The 23446-nt window shown below is 40.0% G+C and overlaps 1 protein-coding gene and 1 pseudogene across 1 annotated transcript in view; one reads left to right on the forward strand and one right to left on the reverse strand.

Moving 5' to 3' along the window:
* LOC120600374 (uncharacterized) overlaps positions 1-23446 on the forward strand; it is a 95781-nt gene that overhangs the window by 37158 nt on the left and 35177 nt on the right. The gene's annotated exons all lie outside the window — the stretch shown is intronic.
* Positions 21228-21346, reverse strand: LOC120600406 (uncharacterized; annotated as a pseudogene).

Raw genomic sequence — 23446 nt, forward strand, 5'->3', positions numbered from 1 at the left:
AAGAAAATAGAGAAGAGAAAGGAGATAGATCATTAGGGACGATGGTGATCAGATATAGAATTTGAACTGAAACATGAAGGTCATTGTGCTGTCTGGGAAAAAGCATTCTAGGCAGAAGGAAGAGTAAATGCCAATTCCCTGAGACTGGAACATACTTGGTGTATTCAAGGAACAGCAGGAAGGCCACTGTGGCTGGAGAATATACGTGTAAAAATTTAATAATACAAATACATAAGCCAAATTTCATAGAAATGATGGGAGGCAGTATGACATAGGAAAAAGAGTGTAGCTTTAAAGCCAACAGATCTTGAGGTCATACCCAAGCCCTGCCATTTTCTAGCTTTATGTGCTTGGACAAATTGTCTAACATGTATGATCCTCAGCTTTCTTATCTATAAAGTGGTAAAAATGAGTGATTTTGCAGTAGTGTTGTAAAGTGAAAGTGAGGTTTTTCAAATGAAGTTTGAAAGAGATGGTCTTTGGACGATGGATTTGTGTTTGAATTCCAGTTCTGTATCTAACTTGCTCTATGGCCATACACTGAGGTTTGACTTCTTATGTATATAATAGGAAAAATGATATTAATGTAATAGGATTGCTATTAGAATTTAACCAGATGAAGTATACTTTTATGTTCTGCAGTTTTATTATTATGTATCTGAGTGTGAATTTGTTTTTATTTGTCTTTCTCTGGACTCAATATTTTCATTTAATCTGAAGACATCTTTTTTCAGTTCTGGAAAATTCTTATTCATCAGCTCTTTGAATGATATCTCTTGTTTCTGCTTGCCATTTTTTCGATATCAGTCAGGATGGACTATGTTATTCAGCAGAAAAATAATCCCAATATTTCTGTATTTTAAAACAACAAGATTTATTTGTCATATCTGCTACATGTCCACTAAAGATTGACTGGTGGTCTCGGCTCTATGTTGTCTTTACTCTGAAACCAAGTTGACAAAACAGCCACAACCTGGAATGTTGCTGGCTGCTTTGGCAGAAGAGGGGAAATAGTATAATGAATTGTGTAGTGAGTCTTAAGCCATCTTCCCAAAGGTTAAAGGCCTATGTGACATCCCAGAAGAGATGTGTATCAAGTCTACTCACATTTCATTGGCTAGAGTAAGTTACATGAACGCCTAACTTCCTAGTAATGGGGAAGTGTAATTATCCCATGTGTCCAGAAGAACAGAAAACATTTGGAAGTCAGCACTGATGACTACCCCAGTCTCCCTCTGGAATTCTCTCAGATGTATATTGGATTCTCTCATTCTGTCTTCCATGTCTCTTCATTATTCTTCCACATTATCCCTTTATCTCTTTCTGAGCTACATTTCTTTACTCATTCATGAATTATCTCTTCAGCTATATCTAGATTACTATTTAAATCAACCACTGACTTTCAATTTTTAAAAACTACATTTTTCATTTCTAGAATTTTTTTTTTTATTATACCGTCCTTTTTTGCCTAATGGATTCTATTTCTTCCTTTATTTGTCAATGTATTTAAGTTGCTTTCAGATCAACCTATCACATCTAGTATTAGGAGTGCAAATCCTCTTATCAATTATATCTGCTAACTTTTGTGATGATTTGTTTTCTTGCCTAGTTTATAAATTTTTATTATGAGCTGACCTATAGTGAGGGTAGTTCCATATTCCCTGGGTTATAGAAGTGTTCCTACAGGGCAGTTTCACATTTGCCTCTGTAAAGGCCCTGTGGGTATCACTGGATCTGGACAAATTCTCGTATTAGTGGGATCACAGAACTGTGTGGGAGGTATGAGTTTAGACCCAACACTCTATTCACAGGTAATATGGCCTTGGGTTCTGTTTTCTCCTGGGTAAATGTCTTCCCACAAATTGTCTTGGGTAGATTACCCAGCTTTGCTTACACTTCCAGAGGCTAGTGAGAGGAATTTTTGTAGCCCCCATTTCACAAATAGTATAGGTCTTTGTGATTTGGACCTGGATGCCCAGTACCCTGCAACACGGGTCTTGCAAACTGCGCTTCATAATGCGTGCTGACATTGGAATACCAGCTCCCAAACTCTAAGATCTATTTTGGGCTCCAACATTCCTGCAGCCATTTGCTTTTTGATCTCTTTCATCATTCTGATTTTCAGACCCTTCTCCATTTCTAAGACCTGCAGATATCTCTTACTTAGTTTGAGCTCAGTTATTTCTTTAAGGAAAAAAACCCAGTTTATTGTATTTTAATCAGCATTTCTATGTGTTTGGGAATGGGGTTCTTTTAAGTTGCCTCAGTTTTCCATATTGACCAGAATTTCCTATACCTTTTAAGGTGAATAGCCTTAAAATGAATAAGTTCATTAAGATGATAGTTAGCAGTTTATGAGGGGTCAATAAAAGGATTTTTTTTTTTTTCAAGAGAGAAGATGTGAGCATACACATATGCTCGAGGAAAGGAACTATGGACAAAAGAGAATGGCAGATATGGGAACAAGAGGGAATAACTGCGTAGGAACAAGGCTAGAATCAAGAATGGAAGATCTTAGCACTGGTACAAGGTAGAGGGAGTAGCTTTGAACAAGAGAAGCTTCACCTCATCCTTAGCAATAGCAAAACAGAAAAGAAAGAGTACAGGTTTATGTAAGTACTTTGGGAGAGTCTGGAAACTGAGGCTGGATACTTCTATTTTCTCTGGTCGGGTGCAAGGTGAGCAATGGAGATTGAAGCCTGGGGAGTGCTGAAATTTGTAGTATCACCTCTGAGGAACAAGAGAGGGACACATATGGACACATAAAGGAATTTCCGAACAGACAAGCTGATGTTGTCATCAACATCAGTGGCTGGGCAATATATTTAGGGCTGGGTAAAACCTACACTGCCCACTCATAGGAGTGGAGAAGTATGTGGTTGGGTTGGTGGAGGGTTAGAGTTTACAAGGCCATTACAGTTAAAAGACAGTCAGGTAAGGGTACAAAAGGTGGGCTGGGTATAGATGAAGTGATGGTGAGCTGACCATGAACTAAACCCATTCGCAAACAGTAACACAAAAACAGAAGAAACCGGGCCATGACTAACGACACCGCCCCAGTGGCACAGTCGGACTTCTTGAAATGGCAACATCACTCAGGATGCAGTACTACTTTTGTGAGCAGGTTTTCTTCTTATCCCTTAGGTAATAATTGCCCTGTCATTGTGGCGACAAGTATTCTCCATTTCTGCTTTTGCTAATCTTGATTTGTAGATTCTCCATGAGGCTCTAAACTCCCCAAGAGTGAGCATGTGGTTGGTGTAACCAATATTCAGCCCTCATGGGCAGAGCCCTTGTACGAGGCCATCACATAGGCCTTTAACCTTTGGATCAGGCATCCAACCTTGGCCCAGTCAGCTAAAGCCAGGGTGATGGGGTCACAGGGCAGGCACATACTCGATGCATAAGAGACTCCTCAGGAAGGTCTAAGACTTTCCACAGTACTTTCCAGAAGGAATAAAACTGCAGACAGGACTTTTCCCATAAACATTAGAATAGCATTTCTCCTCCTAGACTTCATAATACATCCCCATCATTTCTCCAGTTATTACTTCTCTCTAATTTGGGGAGCTGGACACAGTTCAAAAAATTCCTTCTCTAGAGCACCTAATTGTGTAAGTTGCATATGTTATATTTGCTTGGAATTTACTCCGCCCACACCCCCATTCACATACACATATAAATAAGCTCATACACTCTTTAAAAAAACTTTGGCTCCCATTTTGAGAAAGAAATAAATTACTTTCTACCCATAATTTTCTTTCTGGCATGCCGATGTTAACAGTAGTAGTGTAGAATCTTCCAAAGTGTGATAAAATGAATGGTTTCAGTTTCAAGGTGGAATTTTTTACCACTTAATATAAAACACTCTGGCAATGTCTACCAATTTATATTATCTAGGGCAGAGCTCCACAGACTTTTTCTGTAAGGGGCCAGATAGTAACTTTTTTAGCCTTTGCGGGCTATATTACAACCACTATCCATCACAACCACTCAACTCTCTCATTGTAGGACAGAAGCAGCCATAGACAATATGTAGATAAATGCGTGTGGCTGTGTTCCAGTAAAACTTTATTTACAACAGCGGGCAGCAGGCTGGCCTTGGCACAAGGTTGTAGTTTACTAATCCCTGATCTAGAGAATAATTTTTTATGGTTTTCTGCTGTTTGGCAGAGTAAGAATTGAACCTCACAAAAGTAGTGGTTTTTCTAACAGATGGCATGGAGTTTCACTGTTCTACTGACTTTCCTTATGTCGATGAAGGTCACCACATCACACAACTCTGGAATCATGCAGTTGCCTAACCTGTGTGGCCATATGCAGCAGCACTGAATGTACTTAGAGTGATTTTTTTGCAGTTCCAATGTGAGACCAGATTAAGGCAAAGGAATAGGTAGTGTGTTCATTCATTTGTCCATCAACATATTGATTCAGACACTGTGATAACCACCAAGGACACATAAATAAATCAAATAAGATCTCTGTCCTCAAGGGGCTTATGGTCTAGTAAGATGCATTAGTTTCCTAGCGCTGCTATATCAAAGTATCACAAACTGGGTGGCTTAAAAAACAAAGTTCATTGTCTCACAGTTCGAGGAAGGCTAGAAGTCTGAAGGCAAGGTGTCAGCAGAACCATGCTCCCTCTGAAGCTTCTAGGGGAGAATCAGTCCTTGCCTCTTTCTAGCTTCTAATGGTTTGTCTAGAATCCGAATCCTTGGCATTCCTTGGCTTACAGCTGCAGCTCTTCAATTTCTTCCTCTGTCATCACATGGCATTCTTCCCTTGTGTATCTGTGTCTGTGTCTGTGTCTCTCCCCTCTTATAAGGACACCAGTCCTAATGGATTAAAGGCCTACACTACTCCAATGTGACCTCGTCTGAACTAATTACATCTGCAACAACCCTATTTCCAAATAAGGTCACATTCTGAGGTCCTGGGGTTGAGAGCTTCACAGGTCTTTGTGGGTGGGGGAGGGGTGGGGCGGGATGAGGAGGACACAATTCATTCTATAAGATTAGTTACGAATAGATGCGAAATAAATGCAAAAAATTATGGTTGCTCTGTGAAACACTGTGAAAGCCTTTAGGATGAAGGAGCCTGAATACATCACCTATAACACAATCCCAGGCCCACTGAGCTCATTTAATTGTCAACATCCTATCAAATCCAGATTAACCAGAATTCTCCAGGCACCAGTACACCATCATTCTGCCCAGGGATGTATTATGATACCAACCGCAGCAACTGGCAAGGCTTTTTCATTACATTGACGAAGCATTGTACTCCACAATTTTCAAATTAACCCCCTGTTTTAGAATTCAATTAGTAAAACTTGATTTACACTTTTTATAACTATGGAATTTTTCACCACCCCTTCATAGCTCTTAATAAGCAGAAAATGTTTGTAGAGAGCAAGGAGGTCACAAAACAAGATTTAAACACTTCGTTTTCTGGCCCAGGAATATTTTTTCTCTGTCTTAATCAAACCAACTATTCTCAGGCACCTCACTGATGGGAAATAGGACTCGAGAGCGTCATTTTTGTATTACCACTTCCCAATGTTTTACTGAAAGATTTCATGTCTTCTCACTTTGGCCCCTGGCTCCTCCCTTGAAATCTGAAGATGAATTTCACACTCTGAGGCAAACTCTGCTTTCCTCACCATAAATGAGAAACAAAGGCATATGTAGGCTGGGCTATCTCTTTGGGTGCACCCCAAGGCTACAGTCAGCTCAAGCTGGTCTTTTCACTGTGATTGCAATAGTCAGAAAAGCCCATTCAGCCAATTTCTACATCACTGGGGAAGTAAATTATTATTTTTAGTTGTATATTACGTTGAGACCCCTTATTTATGTCATTCTACTATATATGCATCCCCAGAACCTTGACTGAATTTCTCACCTCTTGTTTCTGAAAAATGCTTGGTAAATATCCCTACTATTTCCTGCAAAGTGAGATTTAAAGAATACACAGTCTCTTATTTAAGTGGTAAATAAACAACCAAAATCCTATGAATCAGGATACTATAAAGTGATAAAAAAAAAAAAACTGCTTTCCATCTTTTAAGTAATACAAACTAACACTGAGAAGAGCTTTAAAAAATCCACCTTCTCCCGGAGAAGGTGTTTCTTGCTGTTGAGATAGGTAAATAAAGCAATCTTTACTCAGGTTTTGCAAGTATAGTTAATTATAATTGTTGAAGCTAATAATAGTCACCATTTGCTTGGTTCTCACTCTATTCTAGATACATATATTATCTTATTCTTTAAAACACTTAGTGATTTTAAGGAATAAGTAGGTAGTATTATTTCTATTTTATAGATTTAAAAAAGAAAAATAAATGAGGAGGCTTAGAAGTTAGCCAGAGGTCACAAAACTACTAAATATTGGAATCAGGATTTAAATTTAGAACTTCCTGAATCCCCCACCATACTATTAGCCTTGCAATAATATAGTATATTAAATCTAATAAGAATATGTGTGTATTATATTAATGAGCTATATTCTAGTTAATTTGTTGCTGCTTCTCAATCTAAGTATTCTGATTTTCAGTTTGCTTTCAACTTCCAGGAAAATGTCAAGACAAAATTTCCCTATGGTCAGTTCCAGATCATTCTTATTATATCTCAGGTGTTGGCAACTCAGATCCCTTCATGCCATACCATTTTTCTTCTCCTAGTTCACAAGGTTTGGCCCTGAGTCCCCAGAGCACTTTTATCTCTAGTCAGAGAGTCCTTATGAAGAGAATTGATGCCCCTTTTCACCCCAAGGTGAACTCTCAACAGTGCTCTGCAGTCATGACTTCACCTCTCCCGTGGAGTTCAGCCACCAACAGCTGGGCATCCACGAGACAGGAGCGGAATAATGAATTACCTACTTGAAAATGCAAGGGGAGAATTGTGAGGGCTTGGATTCTTTTTTCCCCCTAGGTCTCTTTGTAAGCATTTTGATCTCAGTTAATGGAAAATTACTGATGTTTAGGAAAATAAAAGGTTTAATTCAGGTTACTTTTACAAGACCTTAGTGTTTATTTTGAGTTTATTAGGCGGGCTTTGATGATTAACTCTAATAAACCGTCAACTAGCCTGTTTGCTGTGAAAGCAGCTATGCTTGCCCTACCTGCCCCCGCCTCCAGGCCCAGGGGTGGGACTCAGAACACCTACCTACATTATTACTTATTTTCACCTACAGTTTACTTGGGGGGAAAATGTACTCACAGAGAGTAGAGTAATAGTCTGGAAGTTACTGACTAGATAGTTATTTTATCTACTGTGAAACCTATTCAATAAAATTTACCTAATATGCGATATTTGTGATGTTTGTTATGAAGTGGTCTAAGGTTTGTATTTGCACTGTGAATAAAAAGGGTTTGCTAGGCAAATAAATAATGTCTACATACTTGCAGTTTGTAAAGAAAACGGGACGTTAAACCTGAAGGAAAATAGCATAATAATCTTATACTGTGGACTGAATTGTGTTTCCCCTAAATCCCAACCCCCAGGGTGATGGCATTTGGAGGTCAAGCCTTTGGGAGATAATTGGGTTTAGGTGAGGTCATGAGGGTGGGCTCTGTCTATGGGATTAGTCCTTATAAGAAGGGATACCAGAGAGCTTGCTTGCTCTCTCTCTGCCACATGAGGATAGGCAAACTCGGAATAGCACTCTCACAAATCCCACCATGCTGGCAACTAATTTTGAACTTCAGCCTCCAGAACTGTGAGAAAATTAATTTCTGTTGTTTAACCATCTAGTCTGTGGTGTTTTGTTTTGGCAGCCTGAGCTAATTAATACATTTTTCATTACTTTAGAAGCACCTATTTGCATGCAAAGATAATAATTTTACGGTTACCATTTGTGTGTGTTTATTAAAGCAAAATTGATAGGATCTCTTGGCAATGCTTTTACGATACTCTTGGAAGTGATAAAACTGCCTTTAAAAAATTGTATAGTGCAGCTTTTTCAATAGTTTGGACAGAATTGTAGCTAGTCAGAATTTGTGAAGTTTTACTCTTTTGCCCCCAAACTCTAACAAAGTTATTATGTACCACAAATGTTATAGCCTGCAAGACACCTGGCACATTGTCACAAGAAAATTTCAGATTTTAAGAGCATTAAAGCAGGATTGATTTACTTGGATAATTGTTGAAGCTCAGTATTAAGTACATGAGATTCATTGTATTATTCCCTCTAGTTTTGTAGGTATTTAAAAGTATTAATATGAGCTAATAGGTGGACAAATTCACTTTGCAATATGTGTGGTTGCTTAGTTGTCTTTTGGTCTACAACCATGTGGAAAAATGGAAAATAACAATCTCCTGGCCCCTTTTTAAACAGCACGAACTGTGCCAGCCGATTTGAATGGGAGAGCAGTGTTTTACACTTTATTTTCACAGCTGTCTTATCAGTTTCCCAAACTCAGTGAGGGTGGAGCACAGGAATTTCACTATGGGGGGACTCGAGCTTTGTTGTTGTGGTTTGAAGATAACTACTATCTTCCTAGGCTACCCTCTTGGAGAGAAGACAGTTCCCCAGTGGAGGGAGATGGGGGCAAGTAGGGCCTTAAAAATGTCTTCATATAGTTTACAGAGTGGTTGAAGCTTAACAGTCTATGGACAACTCTGCCAGCCTTGTGGGAAAATGATTTGGTCTTCAACTTTTTCACTTGGGCACTTTCCCGCACTATGCATAACTTGACCAGATAAAGCCTCTCCATTCCGTCCTACCCCTCCTCCACCCTAAAATTCCCTGAACCCTGGGTGTGGCAGGTTTGCTTTATGCAGGATGAAGTTAAGAGCTATCAGGTAAATAAGGAAAGTACCCTTTTAGTGTTCTTGCCTGCTGACGTCATGGCTGTGTTCTCTTGGCTTCAGTATGGAAATGAGAATTTCCACAATTTCAAAGGGAGTGTCTGTTCATTACTAGCTGAATAATTATTTAGGTCCCTGACCTCTTTACGTGATCTGGATTTCCCTGCCTGTGAGATATGAATTGGGCTGATGACTTTTATAAGAAGGAGAAGGATTTTTTTTTTCCAGAGTTTTCATTTTACTCATAACCTAGTTTTAGACTGGAGATGTGGGTGGTGAGCATCCAGGCCCTTCGCAAGGCATTACACAATCTATTAGAGTTATAAAGAGTGGATAGAAAAGTACCTGTAACCCACTTTTAAAAAGTGTTTCATAATATAGACTCTGAAACCCTGGAAAATTCTTCAGGGCATAGAATTACTGACACTGTTTCTTGATTGAAGAGCGTTCTCAAAACAAATACCCATTGCTCCTATAGTTCACAGGGTAGAGGAGGAAAGGAAGATAAAGGTGACAGACTAGGGGCATTGGGGAATGCCTGGCCTTTGGGACTTGTCAACCGCTTATTGGTTCAAAGGTTTAGACCCCCAAACCTAGAAAAGTTCTACATATTTGGGGGATGGCAGTGGTAATAACTATTAGATTTATCACAACAGATTTTCATCAGAAATTTTCATTAAAAGGAAAGCATACGTTAAGATCTTCTCTTTCCCTTTGTCTTTCCAGAATTTTAAAGCCAAATTTGTTGTCTGTGCTTTCATCATCATGAATCATATTGTGAGAGCTCACAAGATATGTAGCAATGTCACAAGATATGTAGTAAGGAAGTTGTAGAAGTTTGATTCATAATAGTCCTGGGTTTCAAGGATCTTATCTTTCACTAATTAAATATTTCTTGAGTGCTTCCCATGTGCTAGGTGCTGGGCGTATGGCGAAACATAAGAAAGACAAGGTTCTGTTCTCACAGCGCTTGCATTCTAATGTGATGGACCCTCACAAAGCGATGGAACACTGGGTGGATTGTGCTAATATGCAAATCAGACAGGACAGGGTGATAGAGACTAGATGTGTGTCTTAAATTGGGCAGTGAGGGAAGACCACTCTGAGAAGGTGACATTTGAATCGAGACCCAAATATTGGGAAGAAACCAGCGATGGAAGATCAAGGGAATTCATATTCCAGGGAAAGGCAGTAAATAGTACAGAAGCTCCAAAGCATAACATGCTCAAGGAACAGAAAAATAGCAAATATGGCTGGGGCTTGCAGAAAAGGGGAGGGAGTGATCTGGTCACAGAGACGACCAGAAACCTGATCATGTAGAGTCTTGAAGGCCAGATTTTATGCTAAACACAATGGACAGATATCGAAGGATTTTAAGCAGAGGAGTGATGTTATCTGATTTGCTGTTTAAATTATTACTCTGGCTACTATGTGGAGAATGGATTATATCAAGTGATTGTAACAGTAATTCCAGTAAAAGATGATGATGGCTTGGAGAAGGATGAAGATGGAGAGAAGTAGATAGATTTGGGATATTCTGGAGGAAAAGGAGAGTAGATAGCAGTTGTTGCTGGATTTCATGTGGGAGCTGAAGAAATGGATGATTCCAGACCCCTGGCTTGGGCCCCGGTTGGAGCTATTTGCCAGATAAGAAAGCGGAAAGAGGAGCAGATCAAGCCGCAGAAACAAGAGTTCACCTTGGGACATGTTAATTTGGACATTAAACATCCAAATTATATGTAAAGTAAGTAGCTAGTTAAAAAGGAAGGTTGGGCCTGGAAATATAAATTTGGGAGACAGCAGCATAGAGACCGGGACAAGAGCCAATGAAGTGAGTTGAAGAGAGAAGGAGAGGAGAGAAATGAAGGCATTGGCTACAGACCACTTTTTATAAGGCAACCCTGTAAATGGGGATAGAGAAATAGGGTTGCAGAAGCATATGGGGTCAAGGACAGTAACTGGTTTTCGTTTTTGTTTTTTTAAATAATTACTATTTTTTAAAAAAAGGAGAAGTAAACTCTGTAAGCCGATGGGATTCATGTGGAACAGGAAAAAATTACAATCTGAGAAGGATCTTTAGCGGTTACATATTCCATCTCCTTCAAACGTAGACTCAAGGAAAGACGATTTGGAAAACTGAAAGGATAGCTTACTACTTGGTGTATATGTATTGCAGGCTTTGGGAGAGGAGAGGAACAGAAGATACGTAGGGAAAAAAGGGGTTGGGGGAGGGCAGGAGAAGGACATATGGCTGAAAAAATATTATCGAGTCAGAAGATACATCTTTGGGACCCGGGGAGGGGGCTGAAGAATGAATGAGTTACACCTCTACCGTCCGGAGACAAATTTTCCCAGGAAACATGAGTAGTTCCATTGTCCACTGAAGTCTTCCTGGCCTGGAGAGGGCAGCAGTCAAGACTGATGCTGATAAACTGGCTCCTGTTCTTGCTGAAGAGGATGGAAGTGCTGGAACTGCTCTGTGCCCCAGTTTTCTCACCCGAAACTTAGTCTTAGAAGTGCCCACCTCATGGAATTAGTGTGTGAATTAAATGAGACCATCCTTGTCAAGCACGTGGCACACGTAGCATCATTCCAGGCAGCTCTAGCCTTTAGGCAAATGCTTCTTTAAGTTTCTTGAGGCCAAAGGACACGTCTTCTTATTTAACTTTTTGTGGCGCCTAATATATAGTCTTAACTGCAAGCGAATTTTGAATACTTGCTTTCTTTTTTTCCCTCCTTTTCTCTCCCCCCTTTTATTTATTTATTTATCTATCTATCTATCTATCTATCTATCTATCTATCTATCTATCTATCTATCTATTTGCTATGTTAAATCCTATATCTCCTTTCCAGCTTTCTAGCCACAAAAGCCTGTCTCAAAACTTACCTTTCCTCCTCCTCTTGCAGCTCATCACCTTACCTCATACCCCTTTCCACTTACATTTTTTATCTAAAGAGTGTTCTGTTGCATGTAGAATCGTAGAAAGTCAGCACGAGGTAGGCCTTTAACTTTTTTCTGTCTTTCCTCTCAAAGCAAGAAAGATTTTAAGTATAATTATCTTGGTTAAAAATGAAAGTTTATACCAACACTAAATTTACCTTTTGTCACAGAGTTCGTATATAATCTCTCTTCCTGATCTAGTTCATTAACTCCACAAAAATGGGTTCCCAGGAAGCTTTTCTACCCAAGACAGCAGCAGCTTAATCTCTATCAATTTTTAACATTTTTAGTCCATTTCACCTGTGTGTATATGTGCGTATGCGTGACCTCTTCCATTAAAATATAAGCTCCCCAAGGACAGAGAACCTGCCTAGTTCTTTTTTAAAAAATATTTTATTATGAAATATATCAGCCAAAGGAAATGGTAAAAATAAAATACGTGTGTATATTCCATTTAATTTAATATATTTTTACACAATTGTAGCTGCCTGTGTCCTCGTTCTTTTCACAAGTAACCTCTATCTTGAATTTTGTATTTATCATTCCTATGCAGATTTTTATCCTTTCACTGCATATGCATGAGTCCGTATCAAGTTCTGCTTTCCTAGTGTTTCCAATGTGAACACATAGTAGGTTCTCAAAGTTTGTTGAATAAATGACATTTGCTTTCTTGAGACCAGGAGCTGGGTCTGTTCCTTCCTTTTCTCACATTCTAGGTGATTTGGAGGGTAAAATAGGCGCTTAATTATTATCGACCAATATAAAATCTATGACATAAATTATAGCTATCCCACCAATTCTCATGATGTGTGCCTCTAATAGAGACAGAATGTTATATTTCAAAGTTGGGTGATAAAATCACCTATGTATAGAGGGAGAGGGGTTTACTGGGAATGCTGTCAGTTGCCATGTGGGGACATCTGCCTTTCTGGGTGCTCGTCTTTTTCCACAGGAGAACGTGTTCCACTTAGACTCTGCTAAGGAGAGGCACTTGCATAGATCTGGAAGGGAAAAGAAGGAGAAGCCATTGTTTTCTGGAAGCATATGGGGCAGAAGTCTAGGCACAGCGGATGGGATGGCTGACATGGGATGTTGCCTACAGCTTTTGGGTGTTCTGAGACTCCTCCTGTGGGGTCTACAGGTGGCTGAGACCAATGGCAGTGGCTCCCTTGTGATCCCTGCACTTCCAGATTTCCTGAAAGAGATCCTAACTGCCACCCCTCCTGCTGCGTTCTCAGAGTTATGAAAGCCTCTAATTCCCTGTGTTAAACCCCTTCCTATTTGAAATACCTAGAGTGCTGACTGTTTTCCTGACTGTACCATGACAGATTATAGGACCTAGTCTACAAGCTTATATTGGCAACCCTAGGAGAGCAAAACTTGCTACAGAAGTTCTCTGAGCCCCTCAGAGCAGCCACAATGGGATTTTTTTTTTTTTTTGAAATTGACCTTGACTTTGGGGATTTGAGCTCTTCAAGTTGTCATCCAAACCTATGCTTTTGAGACCCGAAAATGGGGTTTATGGTAAAACTAAAATAATATTTAATCTATGAAACTGTATTGAATCTACTGAGACAAAAGAAATGAGATATGAATAATTATTTTAAACTGTAGAATCTACTGAGGCAAAAGAAGAGATATAAAAAATTATTTTAATGTTTTACTACACACATGTGAGTCCATAGACTATCTGAATGACACACAAACAGAATACAGGATAGAGAACTAGGTGGCTAAGGGACAGCTTAAGAGAAGATTTACTCTCCACTGTATATGTTCTTGTACTTTCTGAATTTTATACTATGTATGTTTATCATATACTCCAAAAACATATTTAATAGCAACAGTTGTATACTTTTTTGTATACTGATTTTACAATTATCAAATTTTTTAAAAAAATCACAAACTCTGACAACACAAAATGTTGACTATGAAATAAAGAAACAAGAATTTTCACCCAGTGCTTATAGTTTGTAGAACTTCTTGCAAGGAGTTTGAGAGGGTGTCAATTTGGTAATGTATAGTAAAGTAAAAAATGTACAAACTCTGTGATCAACAATTCCCTTTCTATGTATGTACCCTGGAGAAACACTCATCTATCAGGAGAATGATACAAAGATGTTCATTACAGTATTGTTTATAATACAAAAACTGGAGTCATAAAAATATTACAGGATTTATTTCCCATTAATAGGGAAATAAATTGATATAAAAAATGAAATACTATGCAACAGTTAAAGCAAATGGCCTAGGTCTATAAATATCAATATGACTCATTCTCAAAATGTATTTTTGAAAAAAGAATAAAGCTTCTGAGTGATATATACAGTATGGAAGCATTTCGGTAAATTCTAAAACACACATGGTAATAGTAAAGTATTTTTAAAAAATGGTCTAGAAGTGTTCATACCCAGTTCGTGAGAACAGTGGCCTCTGTTAAGAGAAGTGATAGGGGTTGAGATGGAAAACAAAAGAAACTTCATTTTTATTCTATTTCTTAAAAATCTGAAGTAAAATGATAAAATATTCCTTTTTCATTTTGATAGTAGAGAGTTTTATATTATCTGTACTTTTGTATAGTACTTTTCAAAGTAATATTTTATATTCCCTAATCTCCCATTCAGTCCCTTACCCACTGCAGTCTGGACTGTCCTGAATCATTCAGGATCCTAGCAGGAACAAAGGGTGCACTCAAGTTGGGTCATTTGAAGAGAGTTTCACATAGGGACTATTTACAAAGAGGCTGACAAGACACAAGGAAGCCAAAAGAATGGTGCAGTACCCCAGGGGCGGGTTCCAGCAGGAAACTGTCACTACCCCAGGCCTGCACGGAGAGAGGGAAGAGCCATTATAGGAACAAGGCCTGAGAGAATACTGTGTAGAGAACCACCTAACAGTATTGGCCTTCATCAAGGAATGCAGTCAGCCCATGGTGACCCACTTCATGGGAGCCAAAGAGGATACCTTGACCTTTCTCTCCTCCCTCCCTCCCTCTCGTTTTCTGTCAATATTCTCTCATTGGCCCAGCCCAGCCTGAAGCCAGAAGGGCCAGGAAATCTGCTGATGCTGCCCATGCAGGTCAGCTTTCCAGGGGTGGAAAAGTTCACAGCAGGGACAAACCCAGGCTATCCACAGGCCCCAAATCTCCTAAAGTTTGCCAATTGTCAGACCCTGCTAATTGTCAACTCCAGGAGATGTTTTTTTTAAAACTTAGTTTTTTGGTTACATTTTATAATTGACTTCTCTTCCTTTATATCCTTCTCTAGTTTTCCAGCTAACTCAAATGGCTGCTTGTTGGTCTTGTTCACTGGAAACTCTTTTCTACCTCAAGTACCAAAATTATCCATATTTCTATTTCTGACCCTTTCCCACTCATTGACTCCCAAGCACTTACTTCCCAAACCTCTGCTGATGAAGACTAAAATCTTTGTCTAGCCATGACCTCTCCTCTCAATTCCAGACTCACTTACTGATAACATGGGACTGTCTCATAGACGTCTCAGACTCAGCATGACAATTCATTTATTTGCCAGACTGGCTTACAGAACTCAGGAAATCAGTTAACTTACTAGGTTACCGGTTTATTACAAAGGACAATATAGGATACAAATGAACAGCCAGGTGAAGAGATACATAAGGCAAGGTCTGGAAGGTCACAAGCACAGGAGCTTCTGTCACTGTGGAGTCTGGGGTGCACCACCCTGCCAGGATGTGATGTGTTCTTGTTCACCAACCCAGAAGCTGAGTCCTGCCTTTTTGGGTTTTTATAGCAGTTTTATTACATAGTCACGATTGATTAAATCATCGGTCATTGGTGATTGAAGTCAATCTCCAGCCCCTCTCCCCTTCCCAGAAAGGGGGTGGGTTGGGATGTAAACTGAAATTTCCAACCCTCTAAGCAAGGTTGGTTCCTCTGGTACCCAGCCCCCATCTTTAGGGACTTTCCAAAAGTCACCTCATTAACTTAAACTCAGTGGGGTTGGAAGGGGCTTGGTATGCATAACAAAGAACACCTATTTCACCTTTATGCTCAGAAGCTGAGGAAAAAACTAAATATTATAACAAGAGATGCCCCCCCAAGGCTCTTAATAGGGAATTAACAAGGGTTTTAGGAGCTCTGTGCTAGGAACAGTGGGTAAAGACTAAATATACATTTCTTATTATAAATCTCAATATTACAGGATTGAATTGTACTCCCTCCAAATTTATATATTGAAGTCCTAACCCCCAATATGATTGTATTTGAAGATAAGGACCTTTAGAAGGTAATTAAGGTTAAAAGAAGTCACAGTCGTGGGTTCCTAATCTGACAGGACTGGTGTCCTTATAAGAGAAACACCAAGAGTTCCCTCTCTCCCCATGGCAGAGAAAAGGCCATGTGAGGTCACAGTGGGAAAGTGACCATTTGCAAACCAAGGAGAGAGGCTACACCAGAAACCAACCCTAGCAGCACTTTGATCTCAGACTTCCGGCCTCTAGAACTATAAGGAAATGAATTTCTGTTGTTCAAACCACCCCATCTGTGGCATTTTGTTATGGCAGCCTGAGAAAACTAATACATCTGAGATAGAGTCCAGACAAATATTTTCAATAAACTCCCTGGGCGATTCTAATGCACAGCCAGGCTGGAGAAGCACTGAGCTAGAAAGAAAACTTGAGACACCTAATAGAAAGATAAACAGGGTGACAATCCATGGAAGCCTAGAAGGAGGAGAAGCAGCCCAGTTGAAGAAAGCCAGGCTCAAGGATGCTTTTAGCATCTCTTGGCATAGTTTCAGCTCAGGCTTCCACTGATATGCCAGAGTAATTAAGATCAGAGTAGGGTGTCAGTGCCCTTAGCAGTCATCGGTGCCTGATAATCTCACCTTCTAAATAGTTTTAGACTCTGTTGCGATGTCCTTATTACGTATTCTATTACGACTCACAGGCCAATCTGGCTTGCCCCTGTTTTTATAAATAAAGTTTTATTGGAACCTGGTCACACTTGATTCTGTGTTGTCTAGGGCTGCTTTCGCACTACAGCAGCAAGTTGCGTATGAGCAACAGAGACTATGTAGCCCACTAAGCTCAAACTATTTACTATCTAGCCATTGGCAGAAAAAGTTTGCCGATGCCTGCTCTAGTAGATGGCTAGTGGTTAGGCCAGAGACAGTCTTTTATATATCAGTGCCTAACTGGTCCAAAAGAATAAAAATCCTTCATAGTATACCCATGTCAGCATTTACTGAGCACCTACTATGTGCCAGACTCTATAGGAAGAAGTAGGGATATAACGATGGATAAGGGAGTCATATTGCCCTTACACTCAAGCAAACAGGGCCGCTGCTGTGAGCTATATCCATTACAAACCCACAAAAATGAATGCATGAATGAATACGGGGTGCTCAGCATTGGCACAGCGTGACCTGTAACTACACTTAAACCACACTTGCTGCTCACACCATTCAGGCCCCATAAACATGCTTTGCTGCATCCCTGGCAGTGTGTCCTCAAAACTAAAGATGACTCAGAATGCCTCAGGTTTGCAGATTGTGCCACTGCTGATGTCGGAGGAAGACACTCTCTTGGCGTGCAGAGAGGATTTGGGCAGCGGAAGGGCTTAGGTAAGAGAAAAGGCAAATTAAATAAGTCGTCCAATCCTTCCTTTCAGAAAGAATGCAATAGCTTGTTGCAGAAGAAATTATGATTTCCTGCTGAGGCTGAGGGTCCATTTTCTTCTTTTAATATTCTTTCAGTTGTAGTTCTCTTGGTATTTAGGAAGTAATATGATTTTAACTATATTAAACAATTCACATTATATTTGTGCATATATCAGTGTAGATATAGCATATAAGGAGTGATACCAATTCTTAACTAATGGACATTGCATATTAGAACTGAAACTCTTTTATTTACATGTATATATTTCATAAGATTTCATTAACTTTTTACAAAATTAAATTTAAATTTGGCTTTAAATAATTTTGATTTCAGTGATATTTAATTGTACTTTCTATTTTGCCTTAATTTTAATATAGTTTTGAATAATTCAGAAGAAAAATAACAAAATAATCATGTTTTGCTTATTTTAATTTACTTTTTTAATGAAAATCATCCAAATTTTGTGTATTTTTTAATAGCTTTATTTTTAATCCTTTAAATCATTATAAGCAATTGAACATGCATTATGTGAAAATATGAATTATAATAACATAATTAGTGGTTTCACCAAAACGAGGACAAGAAAAATAAATTTTTAAAAATAAATATACAATAGTTCTTAAATCGTGTATCATTTTCATTACTTATTGAAATGTTGGTATTAGAACAGACATTCACAATAATAATTGTCTTTACTATTTCGCCAACCTTTAATCACATTAAAATCATGGCATTACACATTTTTTACCATATATGAAGGAATACTTATTAGAGTCAGAGTATAAAGGTATTTTATCTAACTCTTTGTTAGCTTATAATTTATAATGTAGCTTATAATTCTTAAATATTAGACAAATAATATGCGGCATTTTGTTTATATTTCTACCCCAGGGCCCACAAATGGAGAAACAGTCCTGTGAGACAGACCCAGTGCCTGTTGTCCAGGGCTTACGGTCAGGCGCGGGTCCCAGTAGGCCATTGTAATTACTGTTGTGACACAACAATAGAGTGCCAGGAAAACACGACGAGTGGGGTGTGGTCAGGGACGACTTCCTAGAAGAAGTTATTTCTAGGCCGAGTTGTTAACCAGGTAAAGGGATGGAATGGGTAGAAGTGAAGAAAACATGAGAGTTTCCAGCAGATAGAACAGTGTATTTAGGGGCAGCAGTTTTTTGTTTGTTTGTTTTTTTAATAAAGGAACATATAGTAAATATTGGAGGCTTTGCAGGCCATACAATCTCTGTTGCAACTATCAACTCTGCTAAATAGTATGTATTGTACCATTTATGTACAGTAGACACTATGTAAATGAATGGATATGGACGTGTTCCAGTAGAACTTTATTTACAAAACAGGCAGCAGACCTTCAGATCCTAGTTTGCCAACTCCTTGGTATATGGGGAGGCCCAGAGTTGGGAGAGAGCATACTTGAGGGACTAACAGTTGATCGGTATGGCTGACACACACAGGATGGGATGGATACAGGGAGTGATAAATCTGGGAAGAAGAAGGCTGCAGAAAGTCTCTGAGAGAAGTCTGGATGCAGAGACTGGAGAGGATGCTGCTGTAGGCATCTGGAACTAGGGTAGCAGTGGGCAGTGAAAAAAAGGGAATGGTTCAGAGAGAGATTCACTGAGTGGTGGTAGTAGGGAGAAACAGAGAAGTCAAGCCCGACTTCACAGACTCATGGCAGGCAGTGGGTAGGCAGTGCTGGGGCAGGTGGGACACCTGGGGAAGCAGACTTGTGGGGAGGGTTGAGAATAGGTGATGGGGTCTATTCCCCAGAAGGCTCGGTTTGGTTCCTGCCACACAGACTTGGCTATGTATATGTAGAAATTATTTTTTGTCAGAAATGTGGCTGGCAGTTTCTATGAAAGTAAAGTCTACAAATCCTGAGAAAAGCAGAAGGAAGCTGAACATGCAGAGCTAAATACCTTTGTAATGACAATCCTGGGGAATAATTACTATTGACAGGTTTTCTCTAGCCTGTGGGGACTGCACGCTTTAGTTATTCTCTCGTTCCCTTTTATTCACAACTAATTTCATAATACCACAAGGACCCAGGATCTGCTGGTAACAAAGGCCAACTTAGTCAGGAAAGACAGCTTTATTCAGGCAGTAAATCTGGTCAACCAGATGGATTGGCGCTTCAGACGTCAAGTGTCCCAAGATGCAGGATTTGATGCTGGCTCAGGGGTGGGAGTGGGGAGAGGTGATTTTCCTATAGCCCCTCACCTACAGCCCCCCTGTCCCGGAGTGGTAGCCTATGTAAAATGAGAATGTTCTGGAGAGGTGGGTGAGGGGAGCAGGCTTGTTGAGCTCTCCTCAACACATCCCCTCACCGCAGTCGGTTAACTTTAAGCATTGTTTCATCTGTCGGAACAAAGGTAGCATTTGCATCAGTGAAACAATTAGAGATTCTCTGGATGTGGATTTATGGGCCTATGACATTTGACATCCATCAGGAGTAAACTCTGTAGAGCACCTGCCTTGGAACAAATGCTGCTGGGGCTATTTGAGGAACAGTGGTCCCAATGACACAGCGGGAAGCAGGTGCCTTGTCATGCCTCTTAGGGGTCTGACTGGTATGTCGTAGGCCTCCATCATCTCACCTGGATGGTGGCCTTCCTGATTCCCCTCGCCCCCTTCCAATCACTTACCCACCGTGCTGCCTGAGTGACCTTTCTAAAATGTAAATTGGATCTTGTCACTCCTCTATTTAAAAGATTTTAATGGTTGCCTATTGCATTTAGAAGAAATCCAAACTTCTCACCATGGCCTACACACCTGACTGCTGTGGCCCAGGTCTTCCTCTTAAGCCTTTCTCCCCTAGTTTCTTCCAGCCCAACCATCCCAGCTTTCTCTTAGTTCTTCCAGTACTCCAAGCTCTTCCCACTTTAGGGTCCTTATTCCCTTATCCTAGAAATCTCTTTGCATCCCCAACCTCTAACATGGCTGTCTCCTTCTCGTATTTCAGATATCCACTTAAAAATCACCTCCTTAGAGGGAACTTCTCTGATCACCTAGGCCAGGTTGAGACTCCCTGTCTTATTCTGGCATAGTGCCATGTTCCTTTCATCATGAAACTTGACATAGTTTATAATTTTACAATTATTTGTTTGCTTGTTTATTATTTTATCCCACCTACACACTAGACTGAAAGCTGCTTAGAAGCAGGGACCATAACTAATTTGTTCAACACTATATTTCCAGAAACTAGCACAGTGCCTGGCACATGTGTGCACTCAATAAATACTTGTCGAGTAAATGAGTAAGTGGCATTCCACTGATCCATCAATTGATGGATGCATTCATAAGTGTGTATATCCATGTTTACTTGTTTGATTTCTGCTCCAGTTACCTACTGCTGGGTTACAAACCACTGAATATAGTGGCTTTGAGTAACGACTTATTATTTCTCATGTTCTGTGCATTCAATGGTCCCAACTGGGCAGTTTTTCTTGGAGTATCTCATATGATTGCAGTCAAAAGGCAGCTCAGGCTGGAGTCATCTGAAGTGACAGCTGATGTTGGCTGTCAATAGGGAGCACAGCTGGGCTGTCAACTACAGTCTCTACATGTGGACTCTCTACGTGGCTTGGGCTTTTCATAGCTTCATGGCTAAGTTCTAGAGGAAGTGTCCCAGGGACGTGTCTTCTTCTATCTAAGACACCCAGACAGAAGCTGCAAGGCTTCTTATGACCTAGACTCACAAGTCCCACAGTGTCATTTAAACCATATTCCAGTAGTCACAAGTTGCAAGGCAACCCAGATTCAAGGAAGGAAATTGATTGATTGATTAATTAATTAATTTTATTTATTATTTTTATTTTGTTTAATGCCTATAGCACCCGGTCTTCCTAGGTGGTCTCCCATCCAAGTACTAATCAGGCCCTACCTTGCTTAGCTTCCAATATCAGACGGGATCAGGCGTGTTCAGGGTGGCATGGCCGTACACAAGGGAAGAAATTTAAAATGTCACAAAGGCATAAATACTAGTTCTGAGAGTCATGGTTTGCTGGTGGCCATCTTTGCACACTAGCTGCCACAGTCTCTTATATCATGATTATGTGGGTGTTTCTATTCATAGTTTACATTCCTTTGTTTATTTCTCTTAGGCTCTTGCCCAAACCTTCTATAATTTGTCTTCTTTATTGCAATGTTAGTTACTGGTAAAGGTTGAGCATCTCTTCCCCAAGTTTTCAGAGGGCTGATATTAGTCATTCAATATCTAGTGACTCCAGGAAACTGGTCTACATTTTGGCTGCTAACCTGCGGTGGGGGGAGCAGCAGTCTTTCTGCGCCTCTTGGTGTGGTGGAAGAGAGGCCAGTGCTGCTGGTCACCATCCAGGAATCTTGGTGCTCACTGTTCATTGCTGAGAGCAGGGCACTAACCCCAGCCAGCATTCTCAGCACTGAAATCACTGGCTTTGAGAGCCAAGCCCGAGGAGAATTGAGTTTGGGATAGTTTCAAGGCTAGAAGATGCCAGCCCTGTCCTCTGTTTTGCCTTGTAGCTAGTGTTTTTATCCAAATGTAAAAAGCTCTCCCTCTCTCCCTCTCCTGCGCTCCCACGACAGCCGCCCCCCTCCCCTTTCCAAATGTCCTTCCAGCTGCTATTTTTGTTTCCGGCCTCAAGGCAAATGTTTCACTGTAGCAGAATTACTATAAAATTCCTTCCTGTGCTCCCACAGATAATGGGACAATTCCCTAGAGAACCTCAGGAACCTACCACTTCAGAAATGCCCCAAAGGCAATCCCAAAAGGCAGATCTAAGGAAACAGAACTATCATAGAAGGTTATCAAAGTGATGGGTCAAACAATATGATTGTTTATAATGGCACTGGATGAATCTAGGTCCATTTTCTTTCTCTTTTGTGTATCAAGTCAGTTTCAAAGCACCAGAGACAAATGAGGGGCAGAAAATAGTATTATGAAGTTTGCTGATGGACCCGTAAATATACAAACCTGGGATATAAAAAGAACTTCAGTGGGCAGTGTATAAACAAAGAGAAAAATCTTATCCAAAAACAACTTGAAAAACTGCCGAGGAAGCAGCATCCTTCAGAAAACAATGAGTCATAAATCTTTTTTTTTTTTTTTTCACTCTGCTGATGGACAGAGAATACAAAGAAAGGACAAGCATGAATACTGATAATAGATGTTTCCATTTCACTGCCATTTCAGCGCGTCTAGGGAAGGTCTGAGGATGGTCTGTGTCAAGCTTTAGAAGTAAGGCTGTCTGAATTCTCACGAAAAGGATTCCTCCAATTAAACACTTCTGGAAATTTGCGTGTTCTCTTGAAGCAGTGCTCCTGTTTGCTAATTCATGCTTCAGCTATTGAAGTATAGATTTCACTTCAAACTCATTAGTCCAGTAGTAAGACAAGTTCAGATGGGCACAGGTTGTTTATTGTCTAAGAGAAAATATAAAAGTACTTCCTAAGAAAAAAAAAAGGCAAGTCTGAATGTAATTTACAAAAATAAAAAGTCATTTTTGATGACAGCCAAGTGTTTCTTACAGAACTCTCCCAGGGGACAGACAAGTAGAAAGAGAGACTTATGAGGACAAATGCATAGGTGTTGAGTAAATTTGGCCTCAATCCCTCATCCCTTCCTCTCTCTATATTCCTTGCCGTGTGACTTTGAAGATCTTACCCTTTGATTCTGAGTTTGGTCATCTGAGTTGGACGAAAGGACCGTTCACATATATGATACAGAGGCTTAAAAAAAGCACTTGCTCAGTTGGATATGTTAGTCTTTCACTTCTGCTACTGCCAAGAGGAGAATGTGCTCAGGTTGGCTGGCTGGTCCCAGGAAGGTAGGAAGGACACATGGAACAGAGTTGCCCTGCTAAGCTCAGCTTTCAAAAGAGCCTAGCTCTTCGGGAAGAACCCAAGCCAAGAGGAAGCTTTCAGATAAACTTTTGGGATCTTTCCTTCAACTAGGGAAGGCTTTCTGTGGTTTTGGATAGGAAGAGTGGTCCTATTATACAAATATCCACAAATGTGTCCATGGAGACATGCATGAGCGAGCGAGCCCAACCTAGGTCAGCCAACT

Source organism: Pteropus medius, unplaced genomic scaffold (genome assembly GCF_902729225.1).
Source record: "Pteropus medius unplaced genomic scaffold, Ma_sr-lr_union100, whole genome shotgun sequence".
In the NCBI taxonomy this organism is placed as follows: domain Eukaryota; kingdom Metazoa; phylum Chordata; class Mammalia; order Chiroptera; family Pteropodidae; genus Pteropus; species Pteropus medius.